Raw genomic sequence first — 9,642 nt, 5'->3', positions numbered from 1 at the left:
TATATATATATATATTATATAATATATATATATATATATATCTATATATATATATATATATACATACTAAATTTATTGGCCAGTATCGTCTAAATACAACTATGCAGTTGTATTATAAGGATAGCGATTAAAATGATATCTGGCAATGATACCATTAATGTTACAAAACAATGTTTACGACATAAAGGAAACTTTAAACTTGTTTTGTAGTGGGTGGAAATTCACGGAATATTTCTAAACCTAAGGTGGTACTACAAACGAGGAGCAACGAGTGGCGTAGATTGCGGATGACTGGAAAGTTGCCAAAAGTCAAAATTACTTCTGGTCTGGTAAATGTTTACAGAGTTTGTGCCTTTGTATTCGCTTCTCACATAGATCAGTATTCTTTAAGTAATTCGTTTGCTTAATTCATATTTTTCTATAAATATGTTCCACAACTGTCGGATTTTTTTTATTAAAACATCTCATATTTTTGTGGAACTGCAGACGTTTGAAACCCGTGAGAGATTTTTCCAGGCAATTTCACAATGAACTAGACGCCTTTTATGCAAATCCACTTACAAATAATTTCCATCTGCAGTGAATTAGTAAACAACCGTATGAAATCCGTTATATTTTAATGGTCCGTCGTTAACGCTAACGACAGCTATAACTCTATATATATATATATATATTATATATATATATATATATATATATATATATATATATATATATATATATATATATATAATCTAAATTTTACCAGACCACTCAGCTGATTAACAGCTATCCTTGGGCTGGCCCGAAAGATTAGATTGTTTTACTTGGCTTGAACCAATCGGTTACTTAGCAACGGGACCTGCAGCTTATTGTGGGATCCGAACCACATTACTTCGAGAAATGAGTTTCTAATCACCTGAAATACATTCCTTTGATTCTCCACCGACGGCCGCGGGAAGCAAAATCGGGCTACCAGATTGATTAGTCGAGTATGCAGCCCACTAAAACCAGTGAGGAACTAACTCTACCCAGGATATCATGGTTCACATTAGTCGACCCGTGGGGTCGGTAAATCCAACTTTTCATTAGAATCCAGTAAGAATGAACATAATTTCAAAAAGGACAACATAACGGTAAATGTTATGCGCCTTACGATGACCTCTTAACTTCTCAGATTCTTTGCTCTTTTTTTGGATAAGCTTGCCACTACAAAGCCTCGAGATCCAACTTGAGAGAAATATGAAAGAAATCATGATGTCCGGTAGCGGAAAACGAACCCGCGATAAGATAATCACGACGAGGTCACCTTGCCGACCTGACCACAAGAAGGATAAAAGTCTATTCTCTCTCGTACATACATAGAGCTGTCGTTTTCAGAGAGAACTGTAGTCGTCTTGGATCCTCTTGAAATGACTTATTCTCAATAAAGTATATGATTCACCTTCGGGAATAACTTACTTGACATAAGAGAAAGGTCAGGCTGGGTCACCGATCTCCCGAGTCATGGGTTTGAGCGTGACTTATTCCTCGTTCATATTTGGGAAAGTAAATTTGGATTTTGAGACGGTCGACCGCCTTTCCCAATATCCGGAGAATGGATTTGACTCCGACTGTGAGAATGATAGAAAGTGGAGAGGCGGTGAAATTCTTGCTTAAAATAAAAAGCAAAGGGAAATAAGGAAAAACAAGACATCACGGATATATCCATAGTATATTTTATGATCGTAATTGTATTATTTATGGTATTCTAATATTTTTTCTTATTTTTCTTGCATTTTTCTCTTTTCCTTATGTTGTTTGTACATGTATAGTAATATATCTCAAGTTGTCTTTCCACAAATTTATGAGCATTTTAATTGTCTTATATAAATCACATTAAGCGCCTAGGACTTGACTGGTATTTGGTTTGGAAGGCAATATATATTTGAAATCAATAAAAACATCTTTATACGATATGCACAATTTGATTTCCCACAGACAGTTAATTTGTTATACTATCGGTTGCGAAGATTTCCAGTCAACCAAAAATCCGGGAGAGTTGGTCCTTACATTACAGACCTTACAGTTCGTTCGGGTTGCCCCAGGTCCCTCAGTGTGAGGCACCTCTAATTTCTACCAGAGAGTTGCTAGTACATCTTCCGGTATATTTTGCATCTTCCAATCTTGGATGGTCTGGGATGCAGTTTAGATATTTGTCGAGCTTATTCTTAAAACACATCTACGCTCACTCCTGATATATTCCTCAGATGAGCTGGCAACGCATTGAATAGACGCTGCATTATCGATGCTGGTGCGTAGTGGATTAATGTCCTGTGTGCTTTCCTTATTTTTCCTGGTATAGTTTTGGGCACTATTAATCTACCTCTGCTTGCTCTTCTGATATTTCTAGTTCCATGATGTTTTATGCTATTCCTTCTATCTGTTTTCATGCCTGAATTATCATGTAGCGTTCTCTTCTCCTTTCTAGACTATATAATTTTAAGGATTGTAGTCTTTCCCAGTAGTCAAGGTCTTTAACTTCTTCTATTCTAGCTGTAAAGGACCTTTGTACACTCTCTATTTGTGCAATATCTTTTGATAGTGTGGGTACCATATCATATTGCAATATTCAAGTGGACTACGAACATATGTTTTATAAAGCATAATCATGTGTTCAGCTTTTCTTGTTTTGAAGTGCCGTAACAACATTCCCACCCTTTTTGCTTTACATTTTACCAACAGAATTGCTATTTGATCATTGCATAACATGTCCTATTCATCATCACACCAAGGTCTTTAACTGCTTCCTTATTTGTGATTGTCTCATTATTAGGTCCCCTATATGCATATAGCTTTCTTTCTCTGTCTCCATAATTTATTGATTCAAATTTATCAGAGTTAAATACCATCCTATTTACCTCTGCCCAATCAATACACTTTGTTAAAGGTCTCTTTGTAGAGCGTTCCTATCTTCATCACAAGTAATTTCTCTACTTATTCTTGTTGTCATCTGCGAAACTACTCACTACCGAATCCTTAACATTACTGTCTATGTCTTCAATCATAATGACAAACAGTATTGCAGCTAACACCGTACCTTGTGGCACACCGGATATTACCTTGGCTTCATCCGATTTCTCGTCGTTTGCAATAACTATCGTTTCTGTTGTGTAAAAATTCTTTTAACCATCTTCCTACTTTATCAACGATATTGTGTTTTCTAATTTTTTTCTTCGCTAATATATTAGGTCTACTTTGTCAAAAGCTTTTGCAAAGTCTAGATAAACCACATCTGTTTCATTTCCGCTTTTCATATTTTTGAATATGTTCTCACGGTGGACTAACAGTTGGGTTTGTGTACTTTTTCCGGGTACGAAACCATGTTGTCCTTTATTAAACAAATTATTTTTTATTAAATGTTTCATAATATTTTTCATCATTACCCTTTCATACACTTTCATAATATGTGATGTTAGACTCACAGGCCTATAATTACTTGCCTCTAGTCTTTATCCACTTTGAAAGTAGGGGTAATATATGCTAATTTGTGCTCATCATAAATCTTGCCTGTGTCTACACTTTGTCTTAATAATATTGCAAGTGGCTTTGCGACAGAATGAACTACTTTCTTTAACAAAATAGCAGGCACTCCATCAGGCCCTGCAGCAGCTCCATTTTTAATTTCATTAATAGCCTGCACAATATCAGCTTCATTAATATCTATGTCAGCTAAATATTTCACTATTTTCATCCCTTACTTCTATATCATTTTCTTCATTATCTATTCTAGGGGTGAATTCTCTCTTTATATCGTTTCTGCCAATATGTTGCAAATTTCCTTTTTTTCATTCGTTAATCTCCCTTCAATTCTTAGAGGGCCTATTTCTATTCTTCTTTTATTCATCTTCTTCGCATATGAGTATAATAGTTTGGGGTTTTGCTGATATTTAATAGGGTTTTTTCTTCCAAGTCCCTTTTTCATTTTCTTTTGATTGTATAATCTTTTTTTGTTCTGCATTTTCTATCTTACTTTTTAGTTCTATAACTTTCCATGCATTTTTTTCTTTCGCAAGACCTTTTTTCCACTTTCTGATTTTCTGGAACAAGATCCTTCTGTCCTCTTGGTATGCATGACTGATGTTTACTTTTCTTCTTTGTATATAGTTATCCACTATTTTCTCTAATATTTATATAATATCTCCGTATTTACCCTTATGTCATCACTTACTTTGAAAATGTTATCCCAATCTTTGTTTAATTCTTCATTTATTTCTGACCATTTTATATTTTTACTGTAGAAGTTGTATTTTCCATATCCTTTCCCACTTTTTCATTTCTTGCTTATCTCTGTTTTCACTTGCTTTGGAATGGAGTGTTGTTAATTCTATTGACATTATGGTCTGAAATAACTCGCATTATAAACTATTATTTTCTTTAACATAATTCATCTCGTTCACAAATACTAGGTCTAAAGTATTTTCCTTTCTTGTTGGCAGGTGATTTATTTGTTGAATGATGTATTCTAGTAGCATATCTAATAGCTTTTCGAATTGCCTCTTATCTTCTGCACTACTATTACTTCTTTTTTCTGTATGTATAAGTACATCCACAATCTCCTATTCGTTCTTTCCAGTCTACGAAGGAAAGTTGAAGTCTCCAGATAGGAGAATAGTCCAGTCCTTGTAATTTCTACATATATCATCCAATTTTTCTATTATTAAGTCAAACTCTTTAGTATTAGGAGGTCTATATATTACTATGTTCATTAATTTTTCACATTCAAATTCTACCGCTATTAGTTCACGTTCTGAGTTACTATATTTCTCATATATTTTTCCTGTTTTTTGTCTTTCCATATATTGCGGTTCCCCCTTGATTCCTACAAAGAGAGAGAGAGAGAGAGAGAGTGGAGAGAGAGAGAGAGAGAGAAGAGAGAGAGACCCTTTCTTTTTTTGGCCCGTCTGCAATTTGACTTCCATTTCCTTATGGGTTTGTGCTATTTCGTTATCACCCTACGTCAGCAATCCGATACCAAATCCCTTTCCATTTCTCAAATCCCTCGGCTCTATAACGTGGAATACAAGAGACTAAACCCTCCTGTCTCCTAAGCCCAGGTATACATAGTGATTGGGCTTGGAAGCTCTGCAGAGAAGTTTGGGATGATTTATCTAAAGACTGCATTGATTAAACGAAGTCTAAACATAGATTACAGAAAACCAGAAGGCAATTAGAACGAAGGGTAGTGATAATTTAACTTTGAAGGATATACTCATTTTTTTTTTATCTTACGTGTTAAGCAGATTAGACACAAGCGATTGCCTCCAATCTTTATGAAATGTTTTTCACTAACCAGTCTACTCTAGCAAGTAAGCTGTAACCTGAAATCGGGTATATAGTACTATAAGAATAATAATAATAATAACAATAATAGTAGAGTAATATGAAGACAAAATTACTGTTGGGTAGATGGAATGAATTTGAAGCCTTGGTCAACGGGAGAATTATTTCTAGCTCTGTGTATCTAAAACCAGCAGTTCCATCCTAAAAATGAATAGGTTTTTGCTAAAGAATAATAATCCAATTTCCTTTCTTCTTAGTTGGCTGGACAAACGCTATCATCATAAGAAAATGTTTATTCTGGGGCTTTAAATGGGGTTCTGCTCTTTTTATTTTCAATGTGATAAGTAATGAATTCATTGAGCTACGGCGGCATAAACATAACAGAATTAAATAACGATATTGATATTTTTAAACTGAAATATGGCCATATGGTTTTGACGAAAAGCCTCCGAAATTTTGTAACCTGCTGAGATCAGCCGTCGAGATAGATTTCCGACTCACTTTTGAATTTTGAATAAATATCAATCAATACCTTTCTCTCCAAAATCTGGGTAAGTGGTTAGTACAAATGTGCTTATTTTCTCTGGTATTTTCTCCTTTGAAACCAAATGTCTCTCGGTTTGGTTTTCACATTCAAGGTATCAAACTGTTGCACTTTTCAGTGTTGCCTTGTACGTACTTGCTGGCTTTCTGAAATTAAGGCCTTCCTTACTAAACCTTCATTTACTTCATCTATTAAGACTTCTCCTAGGTCTTCATCTCTATTTCACGCTTGAATTATACACTAGTCACTATCTTATCATCGTTCATTTGCTCTAAATGTTCAAACCATCTGATTTGGTGTTTTTAATTCTTATTGCATATTGCCACTTTTCACAAATATATCTAAGGTCCATAGAACCAGAATTTTTGCATTAAATCTCATTTCATTTGATGAAAACTGAGAAAATATCTAAGATTCAAAGTATTAAAACCAATATATTCTTTAGAAGTAATGTAGTGTTTATATGGCACCGATTTTACCTGAAATATCTTTGGAAAATAATTACAGTACTGGAAAGACTGTCTAAGAGAGAGAGAGAGATAGAGGAGAGAGAGAGAGAGAGAGAGAGAGAGAGAGAGAGAGATTTTCATTCTTCCCCCACGTTCTTGTATATATTTTCGGCAGTGACCTGGGTGGAGTGCCATGAGGGAGAAAGGCGCAAGTCTAATCTCTTTAGAAAAGAATTCACAAAGGAAGCGGTGAAGAGGTTTAGTGACTTTGACAAGAGAGCAAATATGACCCCCGTGAAAGTTCATCTAGGAGCAGGAAGCGTTTTGAATTATCTTTTTCCTTTCCCTGATGATGCTATCAGAGGCTGTTACATCGAGATTTGGCGAAGAACGTCGGGAGAGATATATATTCATTTTCTCATCGATATTTAATGTGTAGTGCAGTGGTTCGTAACCTTTTAATTACCACACCCCCTCTAAGAGTTGGTCGTTCCCTCTACGCCCCCCATTGCATCTATGAGTTAAATTCCCTCCCTGATTTAAGGCAAAATAATAATAATAATAATAATAATAATAATAATAATAATAATAATAATAATAATAATAATAATAATAATAATAATAATAATAATAACACCAACACCACCAGCACAACCAACCCAACAGAAACCAAAACAGCAACCTCCTTGGAAAAGGCGCCTGGAAAAGCAAATCATGGTGATGAGATCTGACTTGAGTAAACTGAAAGAGATGGCAGAAAAAAGGCTAAGAAGCAAGAAAACAAGGGAGGAACTCAACGAGAAATACAAAGTACAAGAGAGGGGACTAAACAACACAATAGAAGATGTAAACAGAGGCTTAAGGCCAAAGCACATAAGATCCAACGGCACATGAACAGGAATAAGGGATACCAACAGAACAAACTATTCGGAACCAACCAGAAAAGACTATACAGCCAACTAAGAGGGGAAGACAACCACCCAGAAATTCCTGAAGCCGAACAAAGTAAGAGACTCTGGGAAAACATATGGAGTAATACGGTATACACAACAAACATGCAACATGGCTCCAGGAAGTCAAGGAAGAAGAAACAGGGAGAATAAAACAAAGATTCACAGAGCTCACGACAGACACAGTCAGACACCAACTAAAGAAAAGGCCAAACTGGAAAGCCCCAGGTTCCCGATGAAGTCCATGGATACTGGCTCAAAAACTTCAAGGCCCTACACCCACGAATAGCAGAACAACTCCAGCATTGAATCTCAAATCACCATGCACCCAAATGGATGACCACAGGAAGACCATCCTTAGTACAAAAAAAGACAAGAGTAAGGGAAATATAGCCAGTAACTACAGGCCTATCACCTGCCTACCAATAATGTGGAAGTTACTAACAGGTATCATCAGTGAAAGGCTATACAATTACCTAGAGGAGACAAACACCATCCCCCACCAACAGAAAGGCTGCAGAAGGAAGTGTAGGGGCACAAAAGACCAGCTCCTGATAGACAAAATGGTAATGAAGAACAGTAGGAGAAGGAAAACCAACCTAAGCATGGCATGGATAGACTATAAGAAAGCCTTCGACATGATACCACACATGGCTAATAGAATGCCTGAAAATATATGGGGCTGAGGAAAACACCATCAGCTTCCTCAAAAATACAATGCGCAACTGGAATACAATACTTACAAGCTCAGGAATAAGACTAGCAGAGGTTAATATCAGGAGAGGGATCTTCCAGGGCGACTCACTGTCCCCACTACTCTTCGTAGTAGCCATGATTCCCATGACAAAAGTACTACAGAAGATGGATGCCGGGTACCAACTCAAGAAAAGAGGCAACAGAATCAACCATCTGATGTTCATGGACGACATCAAGCTGTATGGTAAGAGCATCAAGGAAATAGAGACCCTAATCCAGACTGTTGTAAGGATTGTATCTGGGGTGACCATACACTGGATGGAGTTTGGAATAGAAAAAATGCGCCTTAGTCAACATACAAAAAGGCAAAGTAACGAGAACTGAAGGGATAAAGCTACCAGATGGGAGCACAACATCAAACACATAGATGAGACAGGATACAAATACCTGGGAATAATGGAAGGAGGGGATATAAAACACCAAGAGATGAAGGACACGATCAGGAAATCAGGAAAAGAATATATGCAGAGACTCAAGGCGATACTCAAGTCAAAACTCAACGCCGGAAATATGATAAAAGCCATAAACATATGGGCAGTGCCAGTAATCAGATACAGCGCGGAGGGAATAGTAGAATGGACGAAGGCAGAACTCCGCAGCATAGATCAGAAAACCAGGAAACATATGACAATACACAAAGCACTACACCCAAGAGCAAATACGGACAGACTGTACATAACACGAAAGGAAGGAGGGAGAGGACTACTAAGTATAGAGGACTGCGTCAGCACCGAGAACAGAGCACTGGGGCAATATCTGAAAACCAGTGAAGACGAGTGGCTAAAGAGTGCATGGGAAGAAGGACTAATAAAAGTAGACGAAGACCCAGAAATATACAGAGACAGGAGAATGACAGACAGAACAGAGGACTGGCACAACAAACCAATGCACGGACAATACATGAGACAGACTAAAGAACTAGACCAGCGATGGACACATGGCAATGGCTACAGAGGGGAGAGCTAAAGAAGGAAACTGAAGGAATGATAATAGCGGCACAAGATCAGGCCCTAAGAACCAGATATGTTCAAATAACTATAGATGGAAATAACATCTCTCCCATATGTAGGAAGTGCAATACGAAAAATGAAACCATAAACCACATAGCAAGCGAATGCCAGGCACTTGCACAGAACCAGTACAAAAAGAGGCATGATTCAGTGGCAAAAGCCCTCCACTGGAGCCTGTGCAAGAAACATCAGCTACCTTGCAGTAATAAGTGGTACGAGCACCAACCTGAGGGAGCGATAGAAAAACGATCATGCAAAGATCCTCTGGACTATGTATCAGGACGGATAGGGTGATACGTGCAAACAGACCAGATGTGACGTTGATTGACAAAGTCAAGAAGAAAGTATCACTCATTGATGTCGCAATACCATGGGACACCAGAGTTGAAGAGAAAGAGAGGGAAAAAATGGATAAGTATCAAGATCTAAAAATAGAAATAAGAAGGATATGGGATATGCCAGTGGAAATCGTACCATAATCATAGGAGCACTAGGCACGATCCCAAGATCCTTGAAAAGGAATCTAGAAAAACTAGAGGCTGAAGTAGCTCCGGGCCTCATGCAGAAGAGTATGATCCTAGAAACGGCACACATAGTAAGAAAAGTGATGGACTCCTAAGGAGGCAGGATGC

Source organism: Macrobrachium nipponense, chromosome 32 (genome assembly GCF_015104395.2).
Source record: "Macrobrachium nipponense isolate FS-2020 chromosome 32, ASM1510439v2, whole genome shotgun sequence".
Classification (NCBI taxonomy): domain Eukaryota; kingdom Metazoa; phylum Arthropoda; class Malacostraca; order Decapoda; family Palaemonidae; genus Macrobrachium; species Macrobrachium nipponense.
Note: the sequence above shows the minus strand (reverse complement) of the source record.